We start from the raw sequence: 12,715 nt of genomic DNA, 5'->3' as shown, positions 1-12,715 counted from the left end.
AGAGGGTCTCCACTGTTATATTAACTTTACTATTCCTAATAATTTTTTTCTTCTACACAAGTTTTCCCTCTGCATTTAGCAGTCTTCTATGACTGGAAAAGCATCAATATTAACTCTCAGTTAACCTCATTAACAATAAAAATAATTGATTAATTTATATTTGGATTTGGAACATACGATGAAATCCTGAGAAATAACTGTCATTACTTTTCCAGTAACATATTTCTTAAACTTATATTAAAATGAATTTTTATTTCTCTGTGCAAACGCAAACTGATGACAAGAAGGACCAGCTCGAAGGTATTCCTGGGAGCAAGGGAAATTGGCTAGGATTTAAAATTTCCTGCAAATAATCAGAGAAGTCAAAATTCATGTTATAACCATTACATATTATGCCTAGGCTTGATTCTATTATAACTTCCAATACTTTTTTCTCAAGATCTCATTCCCAAAGGCCACAGGGTAGAAATTTTGTACCTTTCAGGATTAAAAGCCCTTGTGACTAGTCCTCTTATGTTTTTAAGCACGTGCATTATTAGAAACAGCACAACTGTCCTGTAATCCCAGCACTTTGGGAGACCAAAGAGGGCAGATCACCTGAGGTCAGAAGTTCGAGACTAGCCTGGCCAACATGGTGAAACCCCATCTCTACTAAAAATACAAAAAATTAGCTGGACATGGTGGTGCATGCCTGCAGTCCCAGCTACACGGGAGGCTGAAGCATGAAAATTGCTTTAACCCGGAAGGCGGAGGTTCAGTGAGCCGAGATGGCGCCACTGCACTCCAGCCTGGGCGACAGAGCAAGACTGTCTCCAAAAAAAAAAAAAAAATCATATCTGAAGACCATGATATTGCCACTAGTATATAGCTGTGAAGTGCATGATTCAGTAACTCAGCTCGACAAGACAAAGTATGAAGATATCCCTCTAAAGTCTTGGGCAAGTAATTCATTGCTGTAGAGATGACTTCTGTTTGATTATCATTCTTCACAGCCTTTATTCCCACCTTCCCCTTCAAAAAAGTATAAGTTTGGCTTTGTGAAGCACTGGTAGCACTGGTATGAACCTAAGATTCCGGATCAAATGTTATTTGATTTCACTATAGTCAGGTGATAAAAATATAAAGATGAGTTTTATTTGGGTGTGTTTTTTTTTTCACCACAGAATATGTAGTAGTATTCATGTATTTCCAAAATAATTTTTAAAGAATAGACTCATCAACTTGTCATAGTGTAAATACTATATAGACTATGGAAAGCTGCAGTAATAGAGTCAGCTTTGATTTATAATTAAAATTCGTATTGGTTAAAGAATAAATATGCGAAACAATGAAAACAATAAACAAAGCAAAAACAACACAGATTTGCCTTTATTCTTCAAGCTTCCAAAATATCCAGAAATGCTCTGATTTAACAATGTGGCTACCCAGAAGAATCTGGGAGCACAGTTAGAGATAATCAAAACTCAGTTGAAGAAGCACTTTCTATTTGGGAAAATGCTAAGACCCTGAAATTATAAATAGAAACAGGAAAAGAGACGTCTTTTTGTTTGTTTTTGTTTGTTTGGAATTTGTAAGTATTCCGTTTGAGGTAGAGTACTAAACTACTACTTTACAGAACTATAACAAAATTGATTGATCCTCTCTCATACGAATTTAGGAGGCATCACACCAGCTCCCTAGGACACAAGAACTCTTTCCATATTTTTGCATTAGATATATTTCAAGAACTGTTTACATGTTGGATGATGGGCATATGTACTTTGCAAATTATAACAATTATGAGTAATTGGACAGTGGCTCAGGCCTGTAATCCCAGCACTTTGGGAGGCTGAGGCAGGCCAGATCGCTTGAGCCCAGGAGTTTGAGATCAGCCTGGGCAACATAGCAAGGCCCCATCCCTACAAAAAATAAAAAATTAGCCATGTGTGGTGGCACACGCCTGTAGTCCCAGATACTTGGAGGCTGAGGTGGGAGGATCACTTGAGCCTGGGAGGTCAAGGCTGTGGTGAGCCATGATCGTGCTACAGCATTCCATGCCTGGGCAACAGAGTGAGACACTATCTCAAAAAAAAAAAAAAAAAAAAAAAAGGTAATTGGAGATAAATTTACCTATGAGTTCCAGAAATAAACAACTCCTAAAAAGTCATTTATTTATTTATTTATTTACTTGCACTTTTATTATTATTATTATTTTGAGACAGAGTCTGGCTTTGTTGCCCAGGCTGTAGTACAGTTTTGCAACCTTGGCTCATTGCAGCCTCCACCTTCTGGGCCCAAGTGATCCTCTCACTTCAGCCTCCTGAGTAGTTGGGACTACAGGCACGTGCCACCACGCCCAGCTAATTTTTGTATTTTTATTATAGAGAAAGGGTTTCACCATGTTACCCAGGCTGGCCTCAAACTCCTGGATTTAAGAGATCCACCCACCTCAGCCTCCCAAAGTGCTGGAATTACAAGTGCAGCCTAAAAGTCTTATTTATTTATTTGAGACCGAGTCTTGCTTTGTAGCCCAGGCTGGAGTGCAGTGGTGTGATCTTGGCCCACTGCAACCTCCATCTCCCGGGTTCAAGCAATCATCGTGCCTCAGCTTCCCAAGTAGCTGGGATTACAGGCGTGCACCACCACAGCCCACTTATTTTATGTATTTTTAGTAGAGACAGGGTTTTGTCATGTTGCCCAGGCTGGTCTCGAACTCCTGGGCTCAAGCAATACACCCGCCGCAGTCTCCCAAAGAGCTGGGATTACAGGCATGTAATTTTAGGCGCCCAGCCCTAAAAGTCTTTTTTTTTTTTTTTTTTTGAAATGGGGTCTTGCTCTGTCATCCAGGCTACAGTGCAGTGGTGTAATCTCGGCTTACTGTAACCTCCACCTCCTGGGTTCATGCAGTTCTCCTGCCTTGGCCTCCTGAGTAGCTGGGATTACAGGTATGCACCACCACACCTGGCTAATTTTTGTATTTTTAATAGAGACGGGGTTTCACTATGTTGCCCAGGCTGGTCTCAAACTCCTGACCTCAAGTGATCTGCCCACCGCGGCCTCCCAAAGTGCTGAGATTACAGGCGTGAGCCACCACACCACACTAAAAGTCATTTTTAAATAGAAATATATTAGTTAGTGTAAGCTAAGATATGCTGTGATAACAAACAACAAAATCTCTGTGACTTAAAATAACAATGGCTTACTTCTCACTCACAAAGTCAGTCATGCAACTTTCCTTGTTGACTTTCTTTCCTTTGGAACTCAGGGATCTGGAGTCCTTCCATTTTGTGACTTTGCCATCTTCAGCATGTGGCCCCTGAGGTCATCACAGAAGCAAAACAGGATGTGTAGACAATCACACATGGAATTTTATGGTCAGGTCTGAAAGTACATTCCCTCTGCCAACTCCCACTAGACAGAACCCAGTCACGTGGCTATAATCTAACTGTAAGAAAGGCTAAAAAATATGTGTGCCCAGGAGGAAATGCTTCTACCACAAAATCTCTATAGTATGGCTTTATGCAAATATCTACCATTATTTCTGAACTAGGCCTGCCAAAGCCATGAAATGCTTATCTTTGCCTCTGTAATTTCAGCAGTTTTCATGACTTTGTTTTTGTTTTTTTTGTTTGTTTGTTTTTGAGACGGAGTTGCATGGTGTGCCCAGGCTGGAGTGCAGTGGCACGATCTCAGCTCACTGCAACCTCTGCCTCCCAGGTTCAAGCGATTCTTCTGCCTCAGCCTCCCAAGTAGCTGGGATTTGTTTATTTATTTATTTATTTATTTTTATTTTTTATTTTTGCATTTTTTGTATTTCACCATGTTGGCCAGGCTGGTCTTTTTTTTTTTTTTTTTTAAGACGGAGTCTCGCTCTGTCGCCCAGGCTGGAGTGCAGTGGCGCGATCTCGGCTCACTGCAAGCTCCGCCTCCCGGGTTCACGCCATTCTCCTGCCTCAGCCTCCCGAGTAGCTGGGACTACAGGCGCCCGCTACCACGCCCGGCTAATTTTTTGTATTTTTAGTAGAGACGGGGTTTCACCGTGTTAGCCAGGATGGTCTCGATCTCCTGACCTCAACTGATCCACCCACCTAGGCCTCCCAAAGTACTGGGATTACAGGCATGAGCCGCTGTACCTGGCCATGACTTCTTTAAATGAACATTAAACTGTGATTTTTTTCACATTGATAAGTACTGAACAAACAACTGTGAGTCTGAGGTCATGTTCACTGACAATATGTAGACTGTAACTTTCTGTATGGCCTGTTAAGTGCTGAATCATATACTTTTAACTCTTAGCAGAGTAGAGGTAAGACTGATATTATCTTATGAAAGGTAAGGAGTTCAAGAGGTCAAGTGACTAAATAGAAAGTCACTTCCCAACTCCACCTTGAAAGTAAGCCAAAGGAGCACTTGGAGACAGTCCAAGAATCTTCTCAAAAAGTAATTTTGCTTTTGCTCCAACACAAAAAGATCAAGCCAAAAACTTCTAAGTCAGCATTGTCCGATAGAAATAGAGAGTGTTGAGAGGCTGAGGTGGGAGGATTGCCTGAGCTTAGGAGATTGAGGCTGCAGTGAGCTACGATTGCGCCACTGCACTCCATCCTGGGTGACACAGCAAGACCCCGTCTCTAAAGAAAAAACAAAAACAACAAAAAAAGAGAGAGACAGAGTGAGCCACATATGTAATTTTCTAGTAGTCACATTTTACTTTGTGTGTGTTTGTTCCTTTTTATTGTTGAACTGTAGTCCATTTGTATGGATATACAACAGCTTGTTCATCCATTCTCTAGTTGACAGACTTTTGAGTTATTTTCAGTTTTCGGTGATTATGGATAAAGTCCCTACAAATATTTGCATACAGGTTTTTTTCATGTAATTTTTTAAATAATAAATTTTGGCTGTACAACTTAGGAACATACCACTGGGGAATTTTTCCCTGCTCTTTTAAAAAATAACTTCAACTTTTATTTTAGATGTGGGGGAACATGTGCAGGTTTCTCACATGGGTATATTGCGTGATGCTGAGGTTTGGGGTAGGAATGATCTCATCAACCAAGTAGTGAGCATAGTACACAATAGGTAGTTTTTCAGCCCTTGCCCCCTGATATGGTTGGGCTGTGTCCACCCAAATTTCATCTTGAACTATAGTTCCCATAATTCCCACGTGTCATGGAGGTATCCAGTAGGAGGTAATTTAATCATGGGGGCGGTTACCCTCATGCTGCCCTCAAGACAGTGAGTGAGTTCTCATGAGATCTGATGGTTTTACAAGGGGCTTAAACTCTTTTGCTTGGCACTTCCCCTTGCTACTGCCACATGAAAAGAATGTGTTTGCTTCCCCTTCTGCCATGATTGTAAGTTTCCTGAGGCCTTCCCAGCTGTGCTGAACTGTGAGTTAATTAAACCTTTTTCCTTTATAAATTACTCATTCTCGGGTGTGTCTTTATGAGCAGCGTGAGAACGGGCTAATACACCCACTTCCTTCTTTCCTCCCCCTAGTAGTCCCCAGTGCCTATTGTTGCCACCTTTATGTTCATGTGTACCTGTAAGTAGCGGCTCCTACTTATATATGAGAACATGCGGTATTTGATTTTTTGTTCCTGTGTTAATTCATTTAGGATAATGGCCTCCAGCCGCATCTATGTTGCTACAAAGGACATGATTTCACTTTTTTTTTTTTTAATGCTCAACAGGATCTCACATTTATTGAGAAGTGATTAATGGTAAAAAGAAAGGCAATGCCCTTTCCTCATTGGCTGAACAAGAAACTGAAGAAACATTCACTACACGTTTTACAGTATTTTTCTCTTCCAAAATGCATTTCTGTAAACAAGTTTTTACCACTGTTCTTAGCTTTGAAATCAAATTAATCCTGACTTAATCAGTAGAATGTACAAGAACAGAACATTTCTTAGGACTCCTAGTACTTTATTTTGAGTAACAAAAGATCAGAGAAAATGAACCACCCTTAAAGACACAAGCTTGGGTAACACTGTTATATTCTCCTAGACAAAAATTCTTCATAAAAATGTTCTTCCAGTTCGGAAGGATAAAATCAAATTCCCACTTTCTGGGGTGGATGCCCAAAACCTTCACAACTCAAGTGTTCTCCAAGTGCAAATGTCAAAATGGGAGGAGGAAAGGGTTTAAAAATTAGAGAAAACTGTATGCACTTACGGACTTAAAAATCCGAAAAACATAGTAAAAAGACAAAAAAACAAAGCATTATGCTCTGAAATCACAACCAAAGCCAAAATAAAAGGGACATTTTTCACCTAAACTACCTAGAGGGATTTTTTGTTTAGTTTTTTCTTTTTCTTTTTTCTTTTTTCATTTTCCAGTTAAGTCCTATGTCTTTTGTGAAATTCCAATACTTAAACTGCAAGTCTGCAATCGTCGCTGAAGTCAGTGAAATTAAGAAAAAAGTCCTAATTCTCTTGAAGGTCATTTTTTCCTCTTAGGATATGCAGATGCAACCGTTGCTGCAGTCTGTGTAGAACTGCCTTTTATTTCCCATGACCTTGACGTTCCTTTTTAACACTTTCTTCTTCCTCTTGGCGTTTCCCATAGTGTGAGAAGTCATCAAAAATGGAAGTGGTGTGCTTGTAGCTGGCTATAATTTTCAACACCTGCTTAGCCTTTTCCAGAGGCACTTCCTGAGTGTCCCTAGAGTTGGTCACTGGTTTATTCTCATTGTTCTCTAGGCGAATGTGTCGCAGTTGGCTATTGGGAATGTCCTTCACAAAAATCCACCTGACATCAAAACGACCCTTCCATTTGTCCTGGGACCACACACCTGCACATGTGTTGTAGTCCACAGCAGATTTCATTTCTGCAGCGCCACAGAAGTGTCCACTGCCGTTGACACTGAAAAGTAAGTAAACGGAGCCTTTCCCGTTCATGGAACGATAAGCAGCATCCAGTCTCTTGTTACCATGTTCTGTGCTGCACCAAATATTATACTTAGTGAAACGGTGAATATCGTCCTCAGAGTAGCTCTTAATGATGAAAACCCGGCCATGTTTCAAATTCCAGTCAAAATCTTTGGGGTTATAGTTATTAATGGACCGAAGTTTCTCCAACACTGGGTAGGGTTCTGAAGGAGTAGATCCAGAACCAGCCTGAGACTGTCCTACTCCGTTACCATCCATCCCATTATGACCGAACCCACTGCCACGGTTCCGAGGTGCTACCCAGCGGGTTGGCCGAGCTGCCTGTTGCTGGACTGAAAGCTGGGCAGGCTGTGGTGGAGGTGGAGGCAATGGCTGTGTCTGTAGCCCTACTGATGCCTGAGCCACTGGTGGGCTATTGTTAGCCTGCTGACCTGCAGGCTGAGGAGACCCCTGGGTTGGCTGACCTATATTCTGAACCAAAGCCTGTAAGGGGGCTTTTGCAACGGACCCTTGTTATCCCAAGTTCCAATATCCATGTTATGCTTTATTGGGGGTGGCGGAAGACTTGACCCTGCAATGCCATTCTTGGTCTTCGGTTTAGGTTGCTGTTTTGCAGGCTTGCTAGCAATATCAGCCCAAGATGCTGGTTTTGGGGGAGCAATGGTGGCTGGAGGCAAACTATTGGAAGCACGATGTTACTAGTAATGGACCCGCTACCAACAGCAGAACCTACAACTTTTGGAACATTGCTTGCAACTTCTGTGCTACCCAACTTCAGTGCTGCCATCCCTTGGTCTATAGCATTCATGCCAGGAGCCTTACTGAGGGTCTCATTGGCAAAAGCTGACTGTCCATCAACCATGGCTCCACCTAAGGAGCTAGGTGCAATTTCACTCTTTTTTATGGCTGTGAGTATTCCATGGTGTATATGTACCACATTTTCTTTATCCACTTCACCTTTGATGGATACCTAGATTGATTCCATGTCTTTGCTATTGTGAGTAGTGCTGTGATGAACATATGAGTTAGTACCCATATTTTTTTTTTTCTTTTTTATTGATCATTCTTGGGTGTTTCTCGCAGAGGGGGATTTGGCAGGGTCACAGGACAATAGTGGAGGGAATGTCAGCAGATAAACAAGTGAACAAAGTTCTCTGGTTTTCCTAGGCAGAGGACCCTGCGGCCTTCCGCAGTGTTTGTGTCCCTGGGTACTTGAGATTAGGGAGTGGTGATGACTCTTAACGAACATGCTGCCTTCAAGCATCTGTTTAACAAAGCACATCTTGCACCGCCCTTAATCCATTCAACCCTGAGTGGATACAGCACATGTTTCAGAGAGCACAGGGTTGGGGGTAAGGTCACAGATCAACAGGATCCCAAGGCAGAAGAATTTTTCTTAGTACAGAACAAAATGAAAAGTCTCCCATGTCTACCTCTTTCTACACAGACATGGCAACCATCCGATTTCTCAATCTTTTCCCCACCTTTCCCCCCTTTCTATTCCACAAAACCGCCATTGTCTTCATGGCCCGTTCTCAATGAGCTGTTGAGTACACCTCCCAGATGGGGTGGTGGCCGGGCAGAGGAGCTCCTCACTTCCCAGTAGGGGCGGCCGGGCAGAAGCGCCCCTCACCTCCTGGACGGGGCGGCTGGCCGGGCGGGGGGCTGATCCCCCCACCTCCCTCCCGGATGGGGCGGCTGGCCAGGCGGGGGGCTGACCCCCCCACCTCCCTCCCGGACGGGGCGGCTGGCCAGGCGGGGGGCTGACCCCCCCACCTCCCTCCCAGACAGAGCGGCTGGCCGGGCAGAGGGGCTCCTCACTTCCCAGAAGGGGCGGCCGGGCAGAGGCGCCCCTCACCTCCCGGACGGGGCGGCTGGCCAGGCGGGGGGCTAACCCCCCCACCTCCCTCCCGGACAGGGCGGCTGGCCGGGCCGGGGGCTGACCCCCCCACCTCCCTCCCAGACAGAGCGGCTGGCCGGGCAGAGGGGCTCCTCACTTCCCAGTAGGGGCGGCCGGGCAGAGGCGCCCCCCCACCTCCTGGACAGGGCAGCTGGCCGGGCAGGGGGCTGATCCCCCCACCTCCCTCCCGGACGGGGCGGCTGGCCAGGCGGGGGGCTGATCCCCCCACCTCCCTCCCGGACGGGGCGGCTGGCCGGGCGGGGGGCTGACCCCCCCACCTCCCTCCCGGATGGGGCGGCTGGCCGGGCGGGGGGCTGACCCCCCCACCTCCCTCCCAGACGGGGCGGCTGGCCGGGCAGAGGGGCTCCTCACTTCCCAGTAGGGGCGGCCGGGCAGAGGCACCCCTCGCCTCCCGGACGGGGCGGCTGGCCAGGCGGGGGGCTGACCCCCCCACCTCCCTCCCGGACGAGGCGGCTGGCCGGGCAGAGGGGCTCCTCACTTCCCGGTAGGGGCGGCCGGGCAGAGGCGCCCCTCACCTCCCGGACGGGGCGGCTGGCCGGGCGGGGGGCTGACCCCCCCACCTCCCTCCCGGACGAGGAGGGAGGACGCTCCTCACTTCTCAGACGGGGTGGCTGCCGGGCGGAGGGGCTCCTCACTTCTCAGACGGGGCGGTTGCCAGGCAGAGGGTCTCCTCACTTCTCAGACAGGGCGGCCGGGCAGAGACACTCCTCACATCCCGGACGGGGCGGCAGGGCAGAGGTGCTCCCCACATCTCAGACGATGGGCGGCCAGGCAGAGACGCTCCTCACTTCCCAGATGTGATGGCGGCCGGGAAGAGGCGCTCCTCACTTCCTAGATGGGATGGCGGCCGGGCAGAGACGCTCCTCACTTTCCAGACTGGGCAGCCAGGCAGAGGGGCTCCTCACATCCCAGACGATGGGCGGTCAGGCGGAGACGCTCCTCACTTCCCAGACGGGGTGGCTGCCAGGCAGAGGCTGCAATCTCGGCACTTAGGGAGGCCAAGGCAGGCGGCTGGGAGGTGGTTGTAGCGAGCCGAGATCACGCCACTGCACTCCAGCCTGGGCGCCATTGAGCACTGAGTTAACGAGGCTCCGTCTGCAATCCCGGCACCTCGGGAGGCCGAGGCTGGCGGATCACTCGCGGTTAGGAGCTGGAGACCAGCCCAGCCGACACATCGAAACCCCGTCTCCACCAAAAAAAATACGAAAACCAGTCAGGCATGGCGGCGCGCGCCTGCAATCGCAGGCACTCGGCAGGCTGAGGCAGGAGAATCGGGCAGGGAGGTTGCAGTGAGCTGAGATGGCAGCAGTACCGTCCAGCTTCGGCTCGGCATCAGAGGGAGACCGTGGAAAGAGGGGAGAGGGGAGAGGGGAGAGGGGAGAGGGGAGAGGGGAGAGGGGAGAGGGGAGAGGGGGGAGGGGAGAGGGGGGAGGGGGGAGGGGGGAGGGGAGAGGGGAGAGGGAGCTCTATCTACCACACAGTCTTCGGGAATTTGTACCCATATTTTTTAAAGTAAAAAGAAACAGGTGAAATCAACTTCAACATTATATTTTACTTAAGTCACTATATATGAGATATTATTTAATATTATTTTATTCATTGTCTATTTGCTGCTGTAACAAATTACTACTAACAGTAGCTTAAAACAGACTTATTTGTTTATTCATTTGGGCTTTTTTGTTTTAGTTTGTTATTTTGGAGACAGGGTCTCACACTGTTGCCCAGGCCGGAGTGCAATGGCATGATCATGGCTCACTGCAGCCTCAATCTTCCAGGCTCAAGCGATCCTCCCATCTCAAGCCTCCCAAGTATAGGCATGCGCCACCATGCCTGGCTAATGTTTTCTTTTTTTTTTTGGTAGAGACAAGATCTCACCATGTTGCCCAGGCTAGTCTTAAAGTCTTTGGTCTGAAGTGATCCAAGTGGTCCACCTGCCTGGGCCTCCCAAAGTGCTGGGATTACAGGCATGAGCCACCACGCATGGCCCATTCATTTGTTCATTCATATTTATATAGGTCAGAAGTCCAATATAGGTCTCACTGGGCAAAAACCAAAGTGTCAGCAGGACTGCATTCTATTCTAAAGTTCTAGGGGAGAATACATTACCTTGTATTTTTCAGCTTCTTAGAGGCCCCCTTCTTCTATCTTCAAAGCCAATAATGTTGCATCTCTGTGTCTTTTTTCTTTTTTTGCGGCAGGGTCTGTCTCTGTCACCCAGGCTGGAGTGCAGCGACACAATCACGGCTCACTGCAGCCTCAACCTTCTGGGCTCAAGTGATACTCTCACTTCAGTCTGCTGAGAAGCTGGGACTACAGGTGGGCACCACCATACTCAGCTAATTTTTTTTTTTTTTTTGAGATGGAGTCTTGCTCTGTCGCCCAGGCTGCACTGCAGTGGCACGATCTTGGCTTACTGCAAGCTCTGCCTCCCGGGTTCACACCATTCTGCTGCCTCAGCCTCCCGAGGAGCTGGGACTACAGACACTGCCACTACGCCAGGCTAAATTTTGTATTTTTAGTAGAGATGGGGTTTCACCGTGTTAGCCAGGATGGTTTCGATCTCCTGACCTTGCAATCCGCCCGCCTTGGCCTCCCAAAATGCTAGGGTTACTGGTGTGAGCCACCGCACCCAGCCCCATACCCAGCTAATTAAAAAAATTTTTCTGGAGAGACAGGGTCTTAAACATCTGGGCTAAAGTGATCCTTCCACCTCGGCTTCCCAAAGTACTAGGATTACAGGTGTGAGCCATGATGCCCAGCCTCTATGTCTTTTTTCTGTAGTCACATCTTCTTTTCTACTGTTAAGGACTCTTGTGGTTGTATTGGGCCTACTCAGATAATCCAGCATATTCTCACTGTTATAAGGTCAGCTGATTAGCCACCTTAATTCCATCTACAGCCTTGATTCCCCTTCGCCATGTAATATATGAAACATATTCACAGGTTTTCAAGTTGTGTACATGGAGATCTTCAGTGGGCCATTATTCTACCTACTATGATTATCAGTATAAAAATTATTAAGACATTTTTTCCTGCTATGCCTTTGAAATCTAATGTATTTTATACTGACAGCATTTCTCAATTCAGAATAACCACATTTCAGGTGTTCAATGGCTACATATAACCAACGGCTACATATCAGACAGCATAGTTCTAAATAATAACTAATATTTATGAGCATTTTTGTAGAATAGTGCTATCCAATAGTACTTTTTATATTACAGAAGCATTCTATATTTGTGTTATCTACATGGTTATTTAAACTTAAGTTATTTTAAATCAGATAAAATTTAAAATTCAATTCTTCAGTCAAACTAGCCACAAGTCAGAGGCTCAATAGTCACATGTGGCTAGTGGCTACCATATTGAATAGCACAGGTACAGAACATGGCAGCAACATTTCAAGTCTTAAGTGTTAACCAAATGCTCATATCAGTCATTAATTTTTTTCATATGAGGATTAAAGCAACCACAGAGCATCTAACTTGAGCAATATATCTTTCTAGCATACTCTTCAGAATAAGAAGAGTTGCAAAATGTACACTTAAGCAACTGAATGAAGTGACTTTCTATATAGGTTTAACTGTCAATTCATTGAAAGTGGAAGAGCTAGTGTTTTTAATGGCTTTATAGTTTATAAAACATTTCACATAGATCAGAGATTTTTTTTTCAGTGAGGATGTGTGTTTATCATGTGTTGGGGGTGGGTACAGTGAGTTCTCTATTCAGGTAGGATTGGAAGCTGGCTCAGAGCTCATCCAGTCCAGTCTCCCACAGGTATAGAAGTGCCCTGATAAAATTTCAGAGCTGACTGTCCAGTCAAGATTTGCATACCTCCAGAAATGGGGCTCTTACGACCCCTCACAGTAGCCCATTCTGCTGTTGGGCACCTCCAATGGTTGGCATTTTCCTTCCAGCAGCC

General features: G+C 46.1%; 1 pseudogene; it reads right to left on the bottom strand.

Annotated features, from left to right (window-relative positions):
- Positions 1-4,992: 4,992 nt before the first annotated feature.
- Positions 4,993-12,625, bottom strand: LOC100967310 (YTH domain-containing family protein 2-like; annotated as a pseudogene).
- Between the last annotated feature and the right edge of the window lie 90 nt (positions 12,626-12,715).

This window comes from Pan paniscus, chromosome 15 (genome assembly GCF_029289425.2).
Source record: "Pan paniscus chromosome 15, NHGRI_mPanPan1-v2.0_pri, whole genome shotgun sequence".
NCBI lineage: Eukaryota > Metazoa > Chordata > Mammalia > Primates > Hominidae > Pan > Pan paniscus.
Note: the sequence above shows the minus strand (reverse complement) of the source record. Positions and strands in the feature narration are given on the sequence as shown.